The sequence below is a fragment of the Crinia signifera genome, chromosome 3 (assembly GCF_055691185.1).
Source record: "Crinia signifera chromosome 3, ASM5569118v1, whole genome shotgun sequence".
Lineage (NCBI taxonomy): Eukaryota > Metazoa > Chordata > Amphibia > Anura > Myobatrachidae > Crinia > Crinia signifera.
The window spans coordinates 335015846-335032216 of record NC_139219.1 but is presented as its reverse complement, the minus strand read 5'-3'; the positions used below and the strand labels follow the sequence as shown (position 1 = coordinate 335032216).

The 16371-nt window shown below is 41.2% G+C and overlaps 37 non-coding genes across 37 annotated transcripts; all 37 read right to left on the bottom strand.

Moving 5' to 3' along the window:
* Nucleotides 1-237: 237 nt before the first annotated feature.
* On the bottom strand, nt 238-310 carry TRNAV-AAC (transfer RNA valine (anticodon AAC)). The gene has a single exon. It is a non-coding gene; the product is annotated as a tRNA-Val (tRNA).
* Nucleotides 311-1163: 853 nt separating this feature from the next.
* On the bottom strand, nt 1164-1236 carry TRNAV-CAC (transfer RNA valine (anticodon CAC)). Its single transcript has one exon. It is a non-coding gene; the product is annotated as a tRNA-Val (tRNA).
* A 201-nt stretch (nt 1237-1437) lies between these two features.
* On the bottom strand, nt 1438-1510 carry TRNAV-CAC (transfer RNA valine (anticodon CAC)). Its single transcript has one exon. It is a non-coding gene; the product is annotated as a tRNA-Val (tRNA).
* A 90-nt stretch (nt 1511-1600) lies between these two features.
* TRNAV-UAC (transfer RNA valine (anticodon UAC)) lies at nt 1601-1673 on the bottom strand. The gene has a single exon. It is a non-coding gene; the product is annotated as a tRNA-Val (tRNA).
* A 90-nt stretch (nt 1674-1763) lies between these two features.
* TRNAV-CAC (transfer RNA valine (anticodon CAC)) lies at nt 1764-1836 on the bottom strand. The gene has a single exon. It is a non-coding gene; the product is annotated as a tRNA-Val (tRNA).
* Nucleotides 1837-1926: 90 nt separating this feature from the next.
* TRNAV-UAC (transfer RNA valine (anticodon UAC)) lies at nt 1927-1999 on the bottom strand. Its single transcript has one exon. It is a non-coding gene; the product is annotated as a tRNA-Val (tRNA).
* A 1785-nt stretch (nt 2000-3784) lies between these two features.
* Nucleotides 3785-3857, bottom strand: TRNAV-AAC (transfer RNA valine (anticodon AAC)). Its single transcript has one exon. It is a non-coding gene; the product is annotated as a tRNA-Val (tRNA).
* Nucleotides 3858-4221: 364 nt separating this feature from the next.
* On the bottom strand, nt 4222-4294 carry TRNAV-UAC (transfer RNA valine (anticodon UAC)). The gene has a single exon. It is a non-coding gene; the product is annotated as a tRNA-Val (tRNA).
* A 253-nt stretch (nt 4295-4547) lies between these two features.
* On the bottom strand, nt 4548-4620 carry TRNAV-CAC (transfer RNA valine (anticodon CAC)). Its single transcript has one exon. It is a non-coding gene; the product is annotated as a tRNA-Val (tRNA).
* Nucleotides 4621-4710: 90 nt separating this feature from the next.
* Nucleotides 4711-4783, bottom strand: TRNAV-AAC (transfer RNA valine (anticodon AAC)). Its single transcript has one exon. It is a non-coding gene; the product is annotated as a tRNA-Val (tRNA).
* Nucleotides 4784-4984: 201 nt separating this feature from the next.
* On the bottom strand, nt 4985-5057 carry TRNAV-CAC (transfer RNA valine (anticodon CAC)). The gene has a single exon. It is a non-coding gene; the product is annotated as a tRNA-Val (tRNA).
* Nucleotides 5058-5147: 90 nt separating this feature from the next.
* TRNAV-UAC (transfer RNA valine (anticodon UAC)) lies at nt 5148-5220 on the bottom strand. Its single transcript has one exon. It is a non-coding gene; the product is annotated as a tRNA-Val (tRNA).
* A 90-nt stretch (nt 5221-5310) lies between these two features.
* TRNAV-CAC (transfer RNA valine (anticodon CAC)) lies at nt 5311-5383 on the bottom strand. The gene has a single exon. It is a non-coding gene; the product is annotated as a tRNA-Val (tRNA).
* Nucleotides 5384-5473: 90 nt separating this feature from the next.
* On the bottom strand, nt 5474-5546 carry TRNAV-UAC (transfer RNA valine (anticodon UAC)). Its single transcript has one exon. It is a non-coding gene; the product is annotated as a tRNA-Val (tRNA).
* A 690-nt stretch (nt 5547-6236) lies between these two features.
* Nucleotides 6237-6309, bottom strand: TRNAV-UAC (transfer RNA valine (anticodon UAC)). Its single transcript has one exon. It is a non-coding gene; the product is annotated as a tRNA-Val (tRNA).
* Nucleotides 6310-6725: 416 nt separating this feature from the next.
* TRNAV-CAC (transfer RNA valine (anticodon CAC)) lies at nt 6726-6798 on the bottom strand. The gene has a single exon. It is a non-coding gene; the product is annotated as a tRNA-Val (tRNA).
* A 364-nt stretch (nt 6799-7162) lies between these two features.
* On the bottom strand, nt 7163-7235 carry TRNAV-AAC (transfer RNA valine (anticodon AAC)). Its single transcript has one exon. It is a non-coding gene; the product is annotated as a tRNA-Val (tRNA).
* Nucleotides 7236-7436: 201 nt separating this feature from the next.
* On the bottom strand, nt 7437-7509 carry TRNAV-CAC (transfer RNA valine (anticodon CAC)). Its single transcript has one exon. It is a non-coding gene; the product is annotated as a tRNA-Val (tRNA).
* Nucleotides 7510-7540: 31 nt separating this feature from the next.
* On the bottom strand, nt 7541-7613 carry TRNAV-UAC (transfer RNA valine (anticodon UAC)). The gene has a single exon. It is a non-coding gene; the product is annotated as a tRNA-Val (tRNA).
* A 254-nt stretch (nt 7614-7867) lies between these two features.
* On the bottom strand, nt 7868-7940 carry TRNAV-AAC (transfer RNA valine (anticodon AAC)). Its single transcript has one exon. It is a non-coding gene; the product is annotated as a tRNA-Val (tRNA).
* Nucleotides 7941-8141: 201 nt separating this feature from the next.
* Nucleotides 8142-8214, bottom strand: TRNAV-AAC (transfer RNA valine (anticodon AAC)). Its single transcript has one exon. It is a non-coding gene; the product is annotated as a tRNA-Val (tRNA).
* Nucleotides 8215-8741: 527 nt separating this feature from the next.
* Nucleotides 8742-8814, bottom strand: TRNAV-AAC (transfer RNA valine (anticodon AAC)). Its single transcript has one exon. It is a non-coding gene; the product is annotated as a tRNA-Val (tRNA).
* A 1112-nt stretch (nt 8815-9926) lies between these two features.
* Nucleotides 9927-9999, bottom strand: TRNAV-AAC (transfer RNA valine (anticodon AAC)). Its single transcript has one exon. It is a non-coding gene; the product is annotated as a tRNA-Val (tRNA).
* Nucleotides 10000-10852: 853 nt separating this feature from the next.
* On the bottom strand, nt 10853-10925 carry TRNAV-CAC (transfer RNA valine (anticodon CAC)). The gene has a single exon. It is a non-coding gene; the product is annotated as a tRNA-Val (tRNA).
* A 201-nt stretch (nt 10926-11126) lies between these two features.
* On the bottom strand, nt 11127-11199 carry TRNAV-CAC (transfer RNA valine (anticodon CAC)). Its single transcript has one exon. It is a non-coding gene; the product is annotated as a tRNA-Val (tRNA).
* A 90-nt stretch (nt 11200-11289) lies between these two features.
* Nucleotides 11290-11362, bottom strand: TRNAV-UAC (transfer RNA valine (anticodon UAC)). Its single transcript has one exon. It is a non-coding gene; the product is annotated as a tRNA-Val (tRNA).
* A 90-nt stretch (nt 11363-11452) lies between these two features.
* Nucleotides 11453-11525, bottom strand: TRNAV-CAC (transfer RNA valine (anticodon CAC)). The gene has a single exon. It is a non-coding gene; the product is annotated as a tRNA-Val (tRNA).
* A 90-nt stretch (nt 11526-11615) lies between these two features.
* TRNAV-UAC (transfer RNA valine (anticodon UAC)) lies at nt 11616-11688 on the bottom strand. Its single transcript has one exon. It is a non-coding gene; the product is annotated as a tRNA-Val (tRNA).
* Nucleotides 11689-12378: 690 nt separating this feature from the next.
* TRNAV-UAC (transfer RNA valine (anticodon UAC)) lies at nt 12379-12451 on the bottom strand. The gene has a single exon. It is a non-coding gene; the product is annotated as a tRNA-Val (tRNA).
* Nucleotides 12452-13573: 1122 nt separating this feature from the next.
* TRNAV-UAC (transfer RNA valine (anticodon UAC)) lies at nt 13574-13646 on the bottom strand. The gene has a single exon. It is a non-coding gene; the product is annotated as a tRNA-Val (tRNA).
* Nucleotides 13647-14010: 364 nt separating this feature from the next.
* TRNAV-CAC (transfer RNA valine (anticodon CAC)) lies at nt 14011-14083 on the bottom strand. The gene has a single exon. It is a non-coding gene; the product is annotated as a tRNA-Val (tRNA).
* A 253-nt stretch (nt 14084-14336) lies between these two features.
* On the bottom strand, nt 14337-14409 carry TRNAV-CAC (transfer RNA valine (anticodon CAC)). Its single transcript has one exon. It is a non-coding gene; the product is annotated as a tRNA-Val (tRNA).
* An 89-nt stretch (nt 14410-14498) lies between these two features.
* TRNAV-UAC (transfer RNA valine (anticodon UAC)) lies at nt 14499-14571 on the bottom strand. The gene has a single exon. It is a non-coding gene; the product is annotated as a tRNA-Val (tRNA).
* A 959-nt stretch (nt 14572-15530) lies between these two features.
* On the bottom strand, nt 15531-15603 carry TRNAV-UAC (transfer RNA valine (anticodon UAC)). The gene has a single exon. It is a non-coding gene; the product is annotated as a tRNA-Val (tRNA).
* A 364-nt stretch (nt 15604-15967) lies between these two features.
* TRNAV-CAC (transfer RNA valine (anticodon CAC)) lies at nt 15968-16040 on the bottom strand. The gene has a single exon. It is a non-coding gene; the product is annotated as a tRNA-Val (tRNA).
* A 90-nt stretch (nt 16041-16130) lies between these two features.
* TRNAV-UAC (transfer RNA valine (anticodon UAC)) lies at nt 16131-16203 on the bottom strand. Its single transcript has one exon. It is a non-coding gene; the product is annotated as a tRNA-Val (tRNA).
* A 90-nt stretch (nt 16204-16293) lies between these two features.
* Nucleotides 16294-16366, bottom strand: TRNAV-CAC (transfer RNA valine (anticodon CAC)). The gene has a single exon. It is a non-coding gene; the product is annotated as a tRNA-Val (tRNA).
* Between the last annotated feature and the right edge of the window lie 5 nt (nt 16367-16371).

The window sequence follows — 16371 nt, the reverse complement described above, 5'->3', positions numbered from 1 at the left end:
TGTAAGGCGAACGTGATAACCACTACACTACATAACTTCTCCGAAACTATACCAGACACCAACCAATGTAGGAGGCACTTTCTAAAAACAGAGTCATTGAAGAAAAATGCTTAGGTTAAAAACACTTGTTTCTGCCCAGTTTCTACCGTCTTAGAAACTAAGCCAGACACCATCCAATGTAGGAGGCACTGTCTAAAAAAAGGGCCATTGCATTAAAATGCTTAGCTAAAAATTAATTGTTTCTGCCCAGTTTCGAACTGGGGACCTTTCGCGTGTTAGGCGAACGTGATAACCACTACACTACAGAAACTTCTCTGAATTTATACCGGACACCAACCAATGTAGGAGGCACTTTCTAAAAACAGAGCCATTGAAGAAAAATGCTTAGGTTAAAAACACTTGTTTCTGCCCAGTTTTGAACTGGGGACCTTTCGCGTGTAAGGCGAACGTGATAACCACTACAATACAGAAACGTCTTAGAATCTACGCCAGACACCATCCAATGTAGGTGGCACTTTCTAAAAAAAGAGCCATTGCATGAAAATGCTTAGCTAAAAATCCATTGTTTTTGCCCAGTTTCGAACTGGGGACCTTTCGCGTGTTAGGTGAATGTGATAACCACTACACTACAGAAACTTCTCGGAAACTATACCAGACACCAACCAATGTAGGAGGCACTTTCTAAAAACAGAGTCATTGAAGAAAAATGCTTAGGTTAAAAACACTTGTTTCTGCCCAGTTTCTACCGTCTTAGAAACTAAGCCAGACACCATCCAATGTAGGAGGCACTGTCTAAAAAAAGGGCCATTGCATTAAAATGCTTAGCTAAAAATCCATTGTTTCTGCCCAGTTTCAAACTGGGGACCTTTCACGTGTTAGGCGAACGTGATAACCACTACACTACAGAAACTTCTCGGACACTATACCAGACACCAACCAATGTAGGAGGCACTTTCTAAAAACAGAGTCATTGAAGAAAAATGCTTAGGTTAAAAACGCTTGTTTCTGAACAGTTTCGAACTGAGGACCTTTCGCGTGTAAGGCGAACGTGATAACCACTACACTACAAAAACGTCTTAGAAACTAAGCCAGACACCATCCAATGTAGGAGGCACTTTCTAAAAAAAGAGCCATTGCATGAAAATGCTTAGCTAAAAATCCATTGTTTCTGCCCAGTTTCGAACTGGGGACCTTTCGCGTGTGAGGCGAACGTGATAACCACTACACTACAGAAACTTCTCGGAAACTATACCAGACACCAACCAATGTAGGAGGCACTTTCGAAAAACAGAGTCATTGAAGAAAAATGCTTATGTTAAAAACACTTGTTTCTGCCCAGTTTCTACCGTCTTAGAAACTAAGCCAGACACCATCCAATGTAGGAGGCACTGTCTAAAAAAAGGGCCATTGCATTAAAATGCTTAACTAAAAATCCATTGTTTCTGCCCAGTTTCGAACTGGGGACCTTTCGCGTGTGAGGCGAACGTGATAACCACTACACTACAGAAACTTCTCAGAAACTATACGAGACACCAACCAATTTGGTAGGCACTGTCTAAAAAGAGGGCCATTGCATTAAAATACTTAGCTAAAAATCCATTGTTTCTGCCCAGTTTCGAACTGAGGACCTTTCGCGTGTAAGGCGAACGTGATAACCACTACACTACAGAAACGTCTTAGAAACAAAACCAGACACCATACAATGTAGGAGGCACTTTCTAAAAAAAGAGCCATTGCATGAAAATGCTTAACTAAAAATCCATTGTTTCTGCCCAGTTTCGAACTGGGGACCTTTCGCGTGTGAGGCGAACATGATAACCACTACACTACAGAAACTTCTCAGAAACTATATGAGACACCAACCAATTTGGTAGGCACTGTCTAAAAAAAGGGCCATTGCATTAAAATACTTAGCTAAAAATCCATTGTTTCTGCCCAGTTTCGAACTGAGGACCTTTCGCGTGTAAGGCGAACGTGATAACCACTACACTACAGAAACGTCTTAGAAACTAAGCTAGACACCATCCAATGTAGGAGGCACTTTCTAAAAAAAGAGCCATTGCATGAAAATGCTTAGCTAAAAATCCGTTGTTTCTGCCCAGTTTCGAACTGAGGACCTTTCGCGTGTAAGGCGAACATGATAACCACTACACTACAGAAACGTCTTAGAAACTACGCCAGACACCATCCAATGTAGGAGGCACTTTCTAAAAAAAGAGCAATTGCATGAAAATGCTTAGCTAAAAATCCATTGTTTCTGCCCAGTTTCGAACTGGGGACCTTTCGCGTGTTAGGTGAATGTGATAACCACTACACTACAGAAACTTCTCGGAAACTATACCAGACACCAACCAATGTAGGAGGCACTTTCTAAAAACAGAGTCATTGAAGAAAAATGCTTAGGTTAAAAACACTTGTTTCTGCCCAGTTTCTACCGTCTTAGAAACTAAGCCAGACACCATCCAATGTAGGAGGCACTGTCTAAAAAAAGGGCCATTGCATGAAAATGCTTAGCTAAAAATCCATTGTTTCCGGCCCAGTTTCGAACTGGGGACCTTCCGCGTGTTAGGCGAATGTGATAACCACTACACTACAGAAAGTTCTTAGAAATTAAGCCAGACACCATCCAATGTAGGAGGCACTTTCAAAAAACAGAGTCATTGAAGAAAAATACTTAGGTTAAAAACACTTGTTTCTGCCAAGTTTCTACCGTCTTAGAAACTAAGCCAGACACCATCCAATGTAGGAGGCACTGTCTAAAAAATGGACCATTGCATTAAAATGCTTAGCTATAATCCCATTTTTTCTGCCCAGTTTCGAACTGGGGACCTTTCGCGTGTTAGGCAACGTGATAACCACTACACTACAGAAACTTCTCAGAAACTATACCAGACACCAACCAACGTAGGAGGCACTTTCTAAAAACAGAGTCATTGAAGAAAAATGCTTAGGTTAAAAACACTTGTTTCTGTCCAGTTTCTACCATCTTAGAAACTAAGCCAGACACCATCCAATGTAGGAGGCACTTTCTAAAAAAAGAGCTATTGCATGAAAATGCTTAGCTAAAAATCAATTGTTTCTGCCCAGTTTCGAACTGGGGACCTTTTGCGTGTTAGGCGACGTGATAACCACTAAACTACAGAAACTTCTCAGAAGCTATACCAGACACCAACCAATGTAGGAGGCACTTTCTAAAAAAAGAGCCATTGCATGAAAATGCTTAGCTAAAAATCCATTGTTTCTGCCCAGTTTCGAACTGGGGACCTTTCGCGTGTTAGGCGAACGTGATAACCACTACACGACAGAAACTTCTTAGAAACTATACCAGACACCAACCAATGTAGGAGGCACTTTCTAAAAACAGAGTCATTGAAGAAAAATGCTTAGGTTAAAAACACTTGTTTCTGCCCAGTTTCTAACGTCTTAGAAACTAAACCAGACACCAACCAAAGTAGGAGGCACTTTCTAAAAACAGAGTCATTGAAGAAAAATGCTTAAGTTAAAAACACTTGTTTCTGCCCAGTTTCTAACGTCTTAGAAACTAAGCCAGACACCATCCAATATAGGAGGCACTTTCTAAAAAAAGAGCCATTGCATGAAAATGCTTAGCTAAAAAGCCATTGTTTCTGCCCAGTTTTGAACTGGGGACCTTTTGCGTGTGAGGCGAACGTGATAAACACTACACTACAGAAACGTCTTATAAACTAAGCCAGACACCATCCAATGTAGGAGGCACTTTCTAAAAAAAGAGCCATTGCATGAAAATGCTTAGCTAAAAATCCATTGTTTCTGCCCAGTTTCGAACTGGGGACCTTTCGCGTGTTAGGCGAATGTGATAACCACTACACTACAGAAACTTCTTAGAAACTAAGCCAGACACCATCCAATGTAGGAGGCACTTTCAAAAAACAGAGTCATTAAAGAAAAATGCTTAGGTTAAAAACACTTGTTTCTGCCAAGTTTCTACCGTCTTAGAAACTAAGCCAGACAACATCCAATGTAGGAGGCACTGTCTAAAAAATGGACCATTGCATTAAAATGCTTAGCTATAATCCCATTTTTTCTGCCCAGTTTCGAACTGGGGACCTTTCGCGTGTTCGGCGAACGTGATAACCACTACACTACAGAAACTTCTCGGAAACTATACCAGACACCAACCAATGTAGGAGGCACTTTCTAAAAACAGAATCATTGAAGAAAAATGCTTAGGTTAAAAACACTTGTTTCTGCCCAGTTTCGAACTGGGGACCTTTCGCATGTAAGGCGAACGTGATAACCACTACACTACAGAAACTTCTCGGAAACTATACCAGACACCAACCAATGTAGGAGGCACTTTCTAAAAACAGAGTCATTGAAGAAAAATGCTTAGGTTAAAAACGCTTGTTTCTGAACAGTTTCGAACTGAGGACCTTTCGCGTGTAAGGCGAACGTGATAACCACTACACTACAGAAACGTCTTAGAAACTAAGCCAGACACCATCCAATGTAGGAGGCACTTTCTAAAAAAAGAGCCATTGCATGAAAATGCTTAGCTAAAAATCCATTGTTTCTGCCCAGTTTCGAACTGGGGACCTTTCGCGTGTGAGGCGAACGTGATAACCACTACACTACAGAAACTTCTCAGAAACTATACTAGACACCAACCAATGTAGGAGGCACTGTCTAAAAAAAGGGCCATTGCATTAAAATGCTTAGCTAAAAATCCATTGTTTCTGCCCAGTTTCGAACTGGGGACCTTTCGCGTGTTAGGCGAACGTGATAACCACTACACTACAGAAACTTCTCGGAAACTATACCAGACACCAACCAATGTAGGAGGCACTTTCGAAAAACAGAGTCATTGAAGAAAAATGCTTATGTTAAAAACACTTGTTTCTGCCCAGTTTCTACCGTCTTAGAAACTAAGCCAGACACCATCCAATGTAGGAGGCACTGTCTAAAAAAAGGGCCATTGCATTAAAATGCTTAACTAAAAATCCATTGTTTCTGCCCAGTTTCGAACTGGGGACCTTTCGCGTGTGAGGCGAACGTGATAACCACTACACTACAGAAACTTCTCAGAAACTATACGAGACACCAACCAATTTGGTAGGCACTGTCTAAAAAAAGGGCCATTGCATTAAAATACTTAGCTAAAAATCCATTGTTTCTGCCCAGTTTCGAACTGAGGACCTTTCGCGTGTAAGGCGAACGTGATAACCACTACACTACAGAAACGTCTTAGAAACAAAACCAGACACCATACAATGTAGGAGGCACTTTCTAAAAAAAGAGCCATTGCATGAAAATGCTTAACTAAAAATCCATTGTTTCTGCCCAGTTTCGAACTGGGGACCTTTCGCGTGTGAGGCGAACGTGATAACCACTACACTACAGAAACTTCTCAGAAACTATATGAGACACCAACCAATTTGGTAGGCACTGTCTAAAAAAAGGGCCATTGCATTAAAATACTTAGCTAAAAATCCATTGTTTCTGCCCAGTTTCGAACTGAGGACCTTTCGCGTGTAAGGCGAACGTGATAACCACTACACTACAGAAACGTCTTAGAAACTAAGCTAGACACCATCCAATGTAGGAGGCACTTTCTAAAAAAAGAGCCATTGCATGAAAATGCTTAGCTAAAAATCCATTGTTTCTGCCCAGTTTCGAACTGAGGACCTTTCGCGTGTAAGGCGAACATGATAACCACTACACTACAGAAACGTCTTAGAAACTACGCCAGACACCATCCAATGTAGGAGGCACTTTCTAAAAAAAGAGCAATTGCATGAAAATGCTTAGCTAAAAATCCATTGTTTCTGCCCAGTTTCGAACTGGGGACCTTTCGCGTGTTAGGTGAATGTAATAACCACTACACTACAGAAACTTCTCGGAAACTATACCAGACACCAACCAATGTAGGAGGCACTTTCTAAAAACAGAGTCATTGAAGAAAAATGCTTAGGTTAAAAACACTTGTTTCTGCAGAGTTTCTACCGTCTTAGAAACTAAGCCAGACACCATCCAATGTAGGAGGCACTGTCTAAAAAAAGGGCCATTGCATTAAAATGCTTAGCTAAAAATCCATTGTTTCTATCCAGTTTCAAACTGGGGACCTTTCGTGTGTTAGGCGAACGTGATAACCACTACACTACAGAAACTTCTCGGAAACTACACCAGACACCAACCAATGTAGGAGGCACTTTCTAAAAACAGAGTCATTGAAGAAAAATGCTTAGGTTAAAAACACTTGTTTCTGCCCAGTTTCGAACTGAGGACCTTTCGCGTGTAAGGCGAACGTGATAACCACTACACTACAGAAACGTCTTAGAAACTCAGCCAGACACCATCCAATGTAGGAGGCACTTTCTAAAAAAAGAGCCATTGCATGAAAATGCTTAGCTAAAAATCCATTGATTCTGCCCAGTTTCGAACTGGGGACCTTTCGCGTGTGAGGCGAACGTGATAACCACTACACTACAGAAACTTCTCAGAAACTATACTAGACACCAACCAATGTAGGAGGCACTGTCTAAAAACAGAGTCATTGAAGAAAAATGCTTAGGTTAAAAACGCTTGTTTTTGCCCAGTTTAGAACTGAGGACCTTTCGCGTGTAAGGCGAACGTGATAACCACTACACTACAGAAACGTCTTAGAAACTAAGCCAGACACCATCCAATGTAGGAGGCACTTTCTAAAAAAAGAGCCATTGCATGAAAATGCTTAGCTAAAAATCCATTGTTTCTGCCCAGTTTCGAACTGGGGACCTTTCGCGTGTGAGGCGAAAGTGATAACCACTACACTACAGAAACTTCTCCGAAACTATACTAGACACCAACCAATGTAGGAGGCACTGTCTAAAAAAAGGGCCATTGCATTAAAATGCTTAGCTAAAAATCCATTGTTTCTGCCCAGTTTCGAACTGGGGACCTTTCGAGTGTTAGGCGGACGTGATAACCACTACACTACAGAAACTTCTCAGAAACTATACCAGACACCAACCAATGTAGGAGGCACTTTCGAAAAACAGAGTCATTGAAGAAAAATGCTTAGGTTAAAAACACTTGTTTGTGCCCAGTTTCTACCGTCTTAGAAACTAAGCCAGACACCATCCAATGTAGGAGGCACTGTCTAAAAAAAGGGCCATTGCATTAAAATGCTTAGCTAAAAATCCATTGTTTCTGCCCAGTTTCGAACTGGGGACCTTTCGCGTGTTAGGCGAATGTGATAACCACTACACTACAGAAACTTCTCGGAAACTATACCAGACACCAACAAATGTAGGAGGCACTTTCTAAAAACAGAGTCATTGAAGAAAAATGCTTAGGTTAAAAACACTTGTTTCTGCCCAGTTTCTACCGTTTTAGAAACTAAGCCAGACACCATCCAATGTAGGAGGCACTTTCTAAAAAAAGAGCCATTGCATGAAAATGCTAAGCTAAAAATCCAATGTTTCTGCCCAGTTTCGAACTGGGGACCTTTCGCGTGTGAGGCGAACGTGATAACCACTACACTACAGAAACTTCCCAGAAAAATGCTTAGGTTAAAAACACTTGTTTCTGCCCAGTTTCGAACTGAGGACCTTTCGCGTGTAAGGCGAACGTGATAACCACTACACTACAGAAACTTCTTAGAAACTAAGACAGACACCATCCAATGTAGGAGGCACTTTCTAAAAAAAGAGCCATTGCATGAAAATGCTTAGCTAAAAATCCATTTTTTTCTGCCCAGTTTCGAACTGGGGACCTTTCGCATGTGAGGCGAACGTGATAACCACTACGCTACAGAAACTTCTCAGAAACTATACTAGACACCAACCAATGTAGGAGGCACTGTCTAAAAAAAGGGCCATTGCATAAAAATGCTGAGCTAAAAATCCATTGTTTCTGCCCAGTTTCGAACTGGGGACCTTTCGCGTGTTAGGCGAACGTGATAACCACTACACTACAGAAACTTCTCCGAAACTATACCAGACACCAACCAATGTAGGAGGCACTTTCTAAAAACAGAGTCATTGAAGAAAAATGCTTAGGTTAAAAACACTTGTTTCTGCCCAGTTTCTACCGTCTTAGAAACTAAGCCAGACACCATCCAATGTAGGAGGCACTGTCTAAAAAAAGGGCCATTGCATTAAAATGCTTAGCTAAAAATTAATTGTTTCTGCCCAGTTTCGAACTGGGGACCTTTCGCGTGTTAGGCGAACGTGATAACCACTACACTACAGAAACTTCTCTGAATTTATACCGGACACCAACCAATGTAGGAGGCACTTTCTAAAAACAGAGCCATTGAAGAAAAATGCTTAGGTTAAAAACACTTGTTTCTGCCCAGTTTTGAACTGGGGACCTTTCGCGTGTAAGGCGAACGTGATAACCACTACAATACAGAAACGTCTTAGAATCTACGCCAGACACCATCCAATGTAGGTGGCACTTTCTAAAAAAAGGGCCATTGCATTAAAATACTTAGCTAAAAATCCATTGTTTCTCCCCAGTTTCGAACTGAGGACCTTTCGCGTGTAAGGCGAACGTGATAACCACTACACTACAGAAACTTCTCCGAAACTATACCAGACACCAACCAATGTAGGAGGCACTTTCTAAAAACAGAGTCATTGAAGAAAAACGCTTAGGTTAAAAACACTTGTTTCTGCCCAGTTTCTACCGTCTTAGAAACTAAGCCAGACACCATCCAATGTAGGAGGCACTGTCTAAAAAAAGGGCCATTGCATTAAAATGCTTAGCTAAAAATTAGTTGTTTCTGCCCAGTTTCGAACTGGGGACCTTTCGCGTGTTAGGCGAACGTGATAACCACTACACTACAGAAACTTCTCTGAATTTATACCGGACACCAACCAATGTAGGAGGCACTTTCTAAAAACAGAGCCATTGAAGAAAAATGCTTAGGTTAAAAACACTTGTTTCTGCCCAGTTTTGAACTGGGGACCTTTCGCGTGTAAGGCGAACGTGATAACCACTACAATACAGAAACGTCTTAGAATCTACGCCAGACACCATCCAATGTAGGTGGCACTTTCTAAAAAAAGAGCCATTGCATGAAAATCCATTGTTTTTGCCCAGTTTCGAACTGGGGACCTTTCGCGTGTTAGGTGAATGTGATAACCACTACACTACAGAAACTTCTCGGAAACTATACCAGACACCAACCAATGTAGGAGGCACTTTCTAAAAACAGAGTCATTGAAGAAAAATGCTTAGGTTAAAAACACTTGTTTCTGCCCAGTTTCTACCGTCTTAGAAACTAAGCCAGACACCATCCAATGTAGGAGGCACTGTCTAAAAAAAGGGCCATTGCATTAAAATGCTTAGCTAAAAATCCATTGTTTCTGCCCAGTTTCAAACTGGGGACCTTTCGCGTGTTAGGCGAACGTGATAACCACTACACTACAGAAACTTTTTTGAATTTATACCGGACACCAACCAATGTAGGAGGCACTTTCTAAAAACAGAGCCATTGAAGAAAAATGCTTAGGTTAAAAACACTTGTTTCTGCCCAGTTTTGAACTGGGGACCTTTCGCGTGTAAGGCGAACGTGATAACCACTACAATACAGAAACGTCTTAGAATCTACGCCAGACACCATCCAATGTAGGTGGCACTTTCTAAAAAAAGGGCCATTGCATTAAAATACTTAGCTAAAAATCCATTGTTTCTGCCCAGTTTCGAACTGAGGACCTTTCGCGTGTAAGGCGAACGTGATAACCACTACACTACATAACTTCTCCGAAACTATACCAGACACCAACCAATGTAGGAGGCACTTTCTAAAAACAGAGTCATTGAAGAAAAATGCTTAGGTTAAAAACACTTGTTTCTGCCCAGTTTCTACCGTCTTAGAAACTAAGCCAGACACCATCCAATGTAGGAGGCACTGTCTAAAAAAAGGGCCATTGCATTAAAATGCTTAGCTAAAAATTAATTGTTTCTGCCCAGTTTCGAACTGGGGACCTTTCGCGTGTTAGGCGAACGTGATAACCACTACACTACAGAAACTTCTCTGAATTTATACCGGACACCAACCAATGTAGGAGGCACTTTCTAAAAACAGAGCCATTGAAGAAAAATGCTTAGGTTAAAAACACTTGTTTCTGCCCAGTTTTGAACTGGGGACCTTTCGCGTGTAAGGCGAACGTGATAACCACTACAATACAGAAACGTCTTAGAATGTACGCCAGACACCATCCAATGTAGGTGGCACTTTCTAAAAAAAGAGCCATTGCATGAAAATGCTTAGCTAAAAATCCATTGTTTTTGCCCAGTTTCGAACTGGGGACCTTTCGCGTGTTAGGTGAATGTGATAACCACTACACTACAGAAACTTCTCGGAAACTATACCAGACACCAACCAATGTAGGAGGCACTTTCTAAAAACAGAGTCATTGAAGAAAAATGCTTAGGTTAAAAACACTTGTTTCTGCCCAGTTTCTACTGTCTTAGAAACTAAGCCAGACACCATCCAATGTAGGAGGCACTGTCTAAAAAAAGGGCCATTGCATTAAAATGCTTAGCTAAAAATCCATTGTTTCTGCCCAGTTTCAAACTGGGGACCTTTCACGTGTTAGGCGAACGTGATAACCACTACACTACAGAAACTTCTCGGACACTATACCAGACACCAACCAATGTAGGAGGCACTTTCTAAAAACAGAGTCATTGAAGAAAAATGCTTAGGTTAAAAACGCTTGTTTCTGAACAGTTTCGAACTGAGGACCTTTCGCGTGTAAGGCGAATGTGATAACCACTACACTACAAAAACGTCTTAGAAACTAAGCCAGACACCATCCAATGTAGGAGGCACTTTCTAAAAAAAGAGCCATTGCATGAAAATGCTTAGCTAAAAATCCATTGTTTCTGCCCAGTTTCGAACTGGGGACCTTTCGCGTGTGAGGCGAACGTGATAACCACTACACTACAGAAACTTCTCGGAAACTATACCAGACACCAACCAATGTAGGAGGCACTTTCGAAAAACAGAGTCATTGAAGAAAAATGCTTATGTTAAAAACACTTGTTTCTGCCCAGTTTCTACCGTCTTAGAAACTAAGCCAGACACCATCCAATGTAGGAGGCACTGTCTAAAAAAAGGGCCATTGCATTAAAATGCTTAACTAAAAATCCATTGTTTCTGCCCAGTTTCGAACTGGGGACCTTTCGCGTGTGAGGCGAACGTGATAACCACTACACTACAGAAACTTCTCAGAAACTATACGAGACACCAACCAATTTGGTAGGCACTGTCTAAAAAAAGGGCCATTGCATTAAAATACTTAGCTAAAAATCCATTGTTTCTGCCCAGTTTCGAACTGAGGACCTTTCGCGTGTAAGGCGAACGTGATAACCACTACACTACAGAAACGTCTTAGAAACAAAACCAGACACCATACAATGTAGGAGGCACTTTCTAAAAAAAGAGCCATTGCATGAAAATGCTTAACTAAAAATCCATTGTTTCTGCCCAGTTTCGAACTGGGGACCTTTCGCGTGTGAGGCGAACATGATAACCACTACACTACAGAAACTTCTCAGAAACTATATGAGACACCAACCAATTTGGTAGGCACTGTCTAAAAAAAGGGCCATTGCATTAAAATACTTAGCTAAAAATCCATTGTTTCTGCCCAGTTTCGAACTGAGGACCTTTCGCGTGTAAGGCGAACGTGATAACCACTACACTACAGAAACGTCTTAGAAACTAAGCTAGACACCATCCAATGTAGGAGGCACTTTCTAAAAAAAGAGCCATTGCATGAAAATGCTTAGCTAAAAATCCGTTGTTTCTGCCCAGTTTCGAACTGAGGACCTTTCGCGTGTAAGGCGAACATGATAACCACTACACTACAGAAACGTCTTAGAAACTACGCCAGACACCATCCAATGTAGGAGGCACTTTCTAAAAAAAGAGCAATTGCATGAAAATGCTTAGCTAAAAATCCATTGTTTCTGCCCAGTTTCGAACTGGGGACCTTTCGCGTGTTAGGTGAATGTGATAACCACTACACTACAGAAACTTCTCGGAAACTATACCAGACACCAACCAATGTAGGAGGCACTTTCTAAAAACAGAGTCATTGAAGAAAAATGCTTAGGTTAAAAACACTTGTTTCTGCCCAGTTTCTACCGTCTTAGAAACTAAGCCAGACACCATCCAATGTAGGAGGCACTGTCTAAAAAAAGGGCCATTGCATTAAAATGCTTAGCTAAAAATCCATTGTTTCTATCCAGTTTCAAACTGGGGACCTTTCGTGTGTTAGGCGAACGTGATAACCACTACACTACAGAAACTTCTCGGAAACTACACCAGACACCAACCAATGTAGGAGGCACTTTCTAAAAACAGAGTCATTGAAGAAAAATGCTTAGGTTAAAAACACTTGTTTCTGCCCAGTTTCGAACTGAGGACCTTTCGCGTGTAAGGCGAACGTGATAACCACTACACTACAGAAACGTCTTAGAAACTCAGCCAGACACCATCCAATGTAGGAGGCACTTTCTAAAAAAAGAGCCATTGCATGAAAATGCTTAGCTAAAAATCCATTGATTCTGCCCAGTTTCGAACTGGGGACATTTCGCGTGTGAGGCGAACGTGATAACCACTACACTACAGAAACTTCTCAGAAACTATACTAGACACCAACCAATGTAGGAGGCACTGTCTAAAAAAAGGGCCATTGCATTAAAATGCTTAGCTAAAAATCCATTGTTTCTGCCCAGTTTCGAACTGGGGACCTTTCGGGTATTAGGCGAACGTGATAACCACTACACTACAGAAACTTCTCGGAAACTATACCAGACACCAACCAATGTAGGAGGCACTTTCGAAAAACAGAGTCATTGAAGAAAAATGCTTATGTTAAAAACACTTGTTTCTGCCCAGTTTCTACCGTCTTAGAAACTAAGCCAGACACCATCCAATGTAGGAGGCACTTTCTAAAAAAAGAGCAATTGCATGAAAATGCTTAGCTAAAAATCCATTGTTTCTGCCCAGTTTCGAACTGGGGACCTTTCGCGTGTTAGGTGAATGTGATAACCACTACACTACAGAAACTTCTCGGAAACTAAACCAGATACCAACCAATGTAGGAGGCACTTTCTAAAAAAAGAGCCATTGCATGAAAATGCTTAGCTAAAAATCCATTGTTTCTATCCAGTTTCAAACTGGGGACCTTTCGTGTGTTAGGCGAACGTGATAACCACTACACTACAGAAACTTCTCGGAAACTACACCAGACACCAACCAATGTAGGAGGCACTTTCTAAAAACAGAGTCATTGAAGAAAAATGCTTAGGTTAAAAACACTTGTTTCTGCCCAGTTTCTACCGTTTTAGAAACTAAGCCAGACACCATCCAATGTAGGAGGCACTTTCTAAAAAAAGAGCAATTGCATGAAAATGCTTAGCTAAAAATCCATTGTTTCTGCCCAGTTTCGAACTGGGGACCTTTCGCGTGTGAAAGTGATAACCACTACACTACAGAAATTTCCCAGAAACTATACTAGACACCAACCAATGTAGGAGTCACTTTCATAAAATAGAGCCATTGAAGAAAAATGCTTAGGTTAAAAAAACTTGTTTCTGCCCAGTTTCGAACTGGGGACCTTTCGCGTGTAAGGCGAATGTGATAACCACTACACTACAGAAACATCTTAGAAACAAAACCAGACACCATACAATGTAGGAGGCACTTTCTAAAAAAAGAGCCATTGCATGAAAATGCTTAACTAAAAATCCATTGTTTCTGCCCAGTTTTGAACTGGGGACCTTTCGCGTGTTAGGCGGATGTGATAACCACTACACTACAGAAACTTCTCGGAAACTATACCAGACACTAACAAATGTAGGAGGCACTTTCTAAAAACAGAGTCATTGAAGAAAAATGCTTAGGTTAAAAACACTTGTTTCTGCCCAGTTTCTACCGTTTTAGAAACTAAGCCAGACACCATCCAATGTAGGAGGCACTGTCTAAAAAAAGGGCCATTGCATTAAAATGCTTAACTAAAAATCCATTGTTTCTGCCCAGTTTCGAACTGGGGACCTTTCGCGTGTGAGGCGAACGTGATAACCACTACACTACAGAAACTTCTCAGAAACTGTACGAGACACCAACCAATTTGGTAGGCACTGTCTAAAAAAAGGGCCATTGCATTAAAATACTTAGCTAAAAATCCATTGTTTCTGCCCAGTTTCGAACTGAGAACCTTTCGCGTGTAAGGCGAACGTGATAACCACTACACTACAGAAACGTCTTAGAAACAAAACCAGACACCATACAATGTAGGAGGCACTTTCTAAAAAAAGAGCCATTGCATGAAAATGCTTAACTAAAAATCCATTGTTTCTGCCCAGTTTCGAACTGGGGACCTTTCGCGTGTGAGGCGAACGTGATAACCACTACACTACAGAAACTTCTCAGAAACTATAGAGACACCAACCAATTTGGTAGGCACTGTCTAAAAAAAGGGCCATTGCATTAAAATACTTAGCTAAAAATCCATTGTTTCTGCCCAGTTTCGAACTGAGGACCTTTCGCGTGTAAGGCGAACGTGATAACCACTACACTACAGAAACGTCTTAGAAACTAAGCTAGACACCATCCAATGTAGGAGGCACTTTCTAAAAAAAGAGCCATTGCATGAAAATGCTTAGCTAAAAATCCGTTGTTTCTGCCCAGTTTCGAACTGAGGACCTTTCGCGTGTAAGGCGAACATGATAACCACTACACTACAGAAACGTCTTAGAAACTACGCCAGACACCATCCAATGTAGGAGGCACTTTCTAAAAAAAGAGCAATTGCATGAAAATGCTTAGCTAAAAATCCATTGTTTCTGCCCAGTTTCGAACTGGGGACCTTTCGCGTGTTAGGTGAATGTGATAACCACTACACTACAGAAACTTCTCGGAAACTATACCAGACACCAACCAATGTAGGAGGCACTTTCTAAAAACAGAGTCATTGAAGAAAAATGCTTAGGTTAAAAACACTTGTTTCTGCCCAGTTTCTACCGTCTTAGAAACTAAGCCAGACACCATCCAATGTAGGAGGCACTGTCTAAAAAAAGGGCCATTGCATTAAAATGCTTAGCTAAAAATCCATTGTTTCTATCCAGTTTCAAACTGGGGACCTTTCGTGTGTTAGGCGAACGTGATAACCACTACACTACAGAAACTTCTCGGAAACTACACCAGACACCAACCAATGTAGGAGGCACTTTCTAAAAACAGAGTCATTGAAGAAAAATGCTTAGGTTAAAAACACTTGTTTCTGCCCAGTTTCTACCGTTTTAGAAACTAAGCCAGACACCATCCAATGTAGGAGGCACTTTCTAAAAAAAGAGCAATTGCATGAAAATGCTTAGCTAAAAATCCATTGTTTCTGCCCAGTTTCGAACTGGGGACCTTTCGCGTGTGAAAGTGATAACCACTACACTACAGAAATTTCCCAGAAACTATACTAGACACCAACCAATGTAGGAGTCACTTTCATAAAATAGAGCCATTGAAGAAAAATGCTTAGGTTAAAAAAACTTGTTTCTGCCCAGTTTCGAACTGGGGACCTTTCGCGTGTAAGGCGAATGTGATAACCACTACACTACAGAAACATCTTAGAAACAAAACCAGACACCATACAATGTAGGAGGCACTTTCTAAAAAAAGAGCCATTGCATGAAAATGCTTAACTAAAAATCCATTGTTTCTGCCCAGTTTTGAACTGGGGACCTTTCGCGTGTTAGGCGGATGTGATAACCACTACACTACAGAAACTTCTCGGAAACTATACCAGACACTAACAAATGTAGGAGGCACTTTCTAAAAACAGAGTCATTGAAGAAAAATGCTTAGGTTAAAAACACTTGTTTCTGCCCAGTTTCTACCGTTTTAGAAACTAAGCCAGACACCATCCAATGTAGGAGGCACTGTCTAAAAAAAGGGCCATTGCATTAAAATGCTTAACTAAAAATCCATTGTTTCTGCCCAGTTTCGAACTGGGGACCTTTCGCGTGTGAGGCGAACGTGATAACCACTACACTACAGAAACTTCTCAGAAACTGTACGAGACACCAACCAATTTGGTAGGCACTGTCTAAAAAAAGGGCCATTGCATTAAAATACTTAGCTAAAAATCCATTGTTTCTGCCCAGTTTCGAACTGAGGACCTTTCGCGTGTAAGGCGAACGTGATAACCACTACACTACAGAAACGTCTTAGAAACAAAACCAGACACCATACAATGTAGGAGGCACTTTCTAAAAAAAGAGCCATTGCATGAAAATGCTTAACTAAAAATCCATTGTTTCTGCCCAGTTTCGAACTGGGGACCTTTCGCGTGTGAGGCGAACGTGATAACCACTACACTACAGAAACTTCTC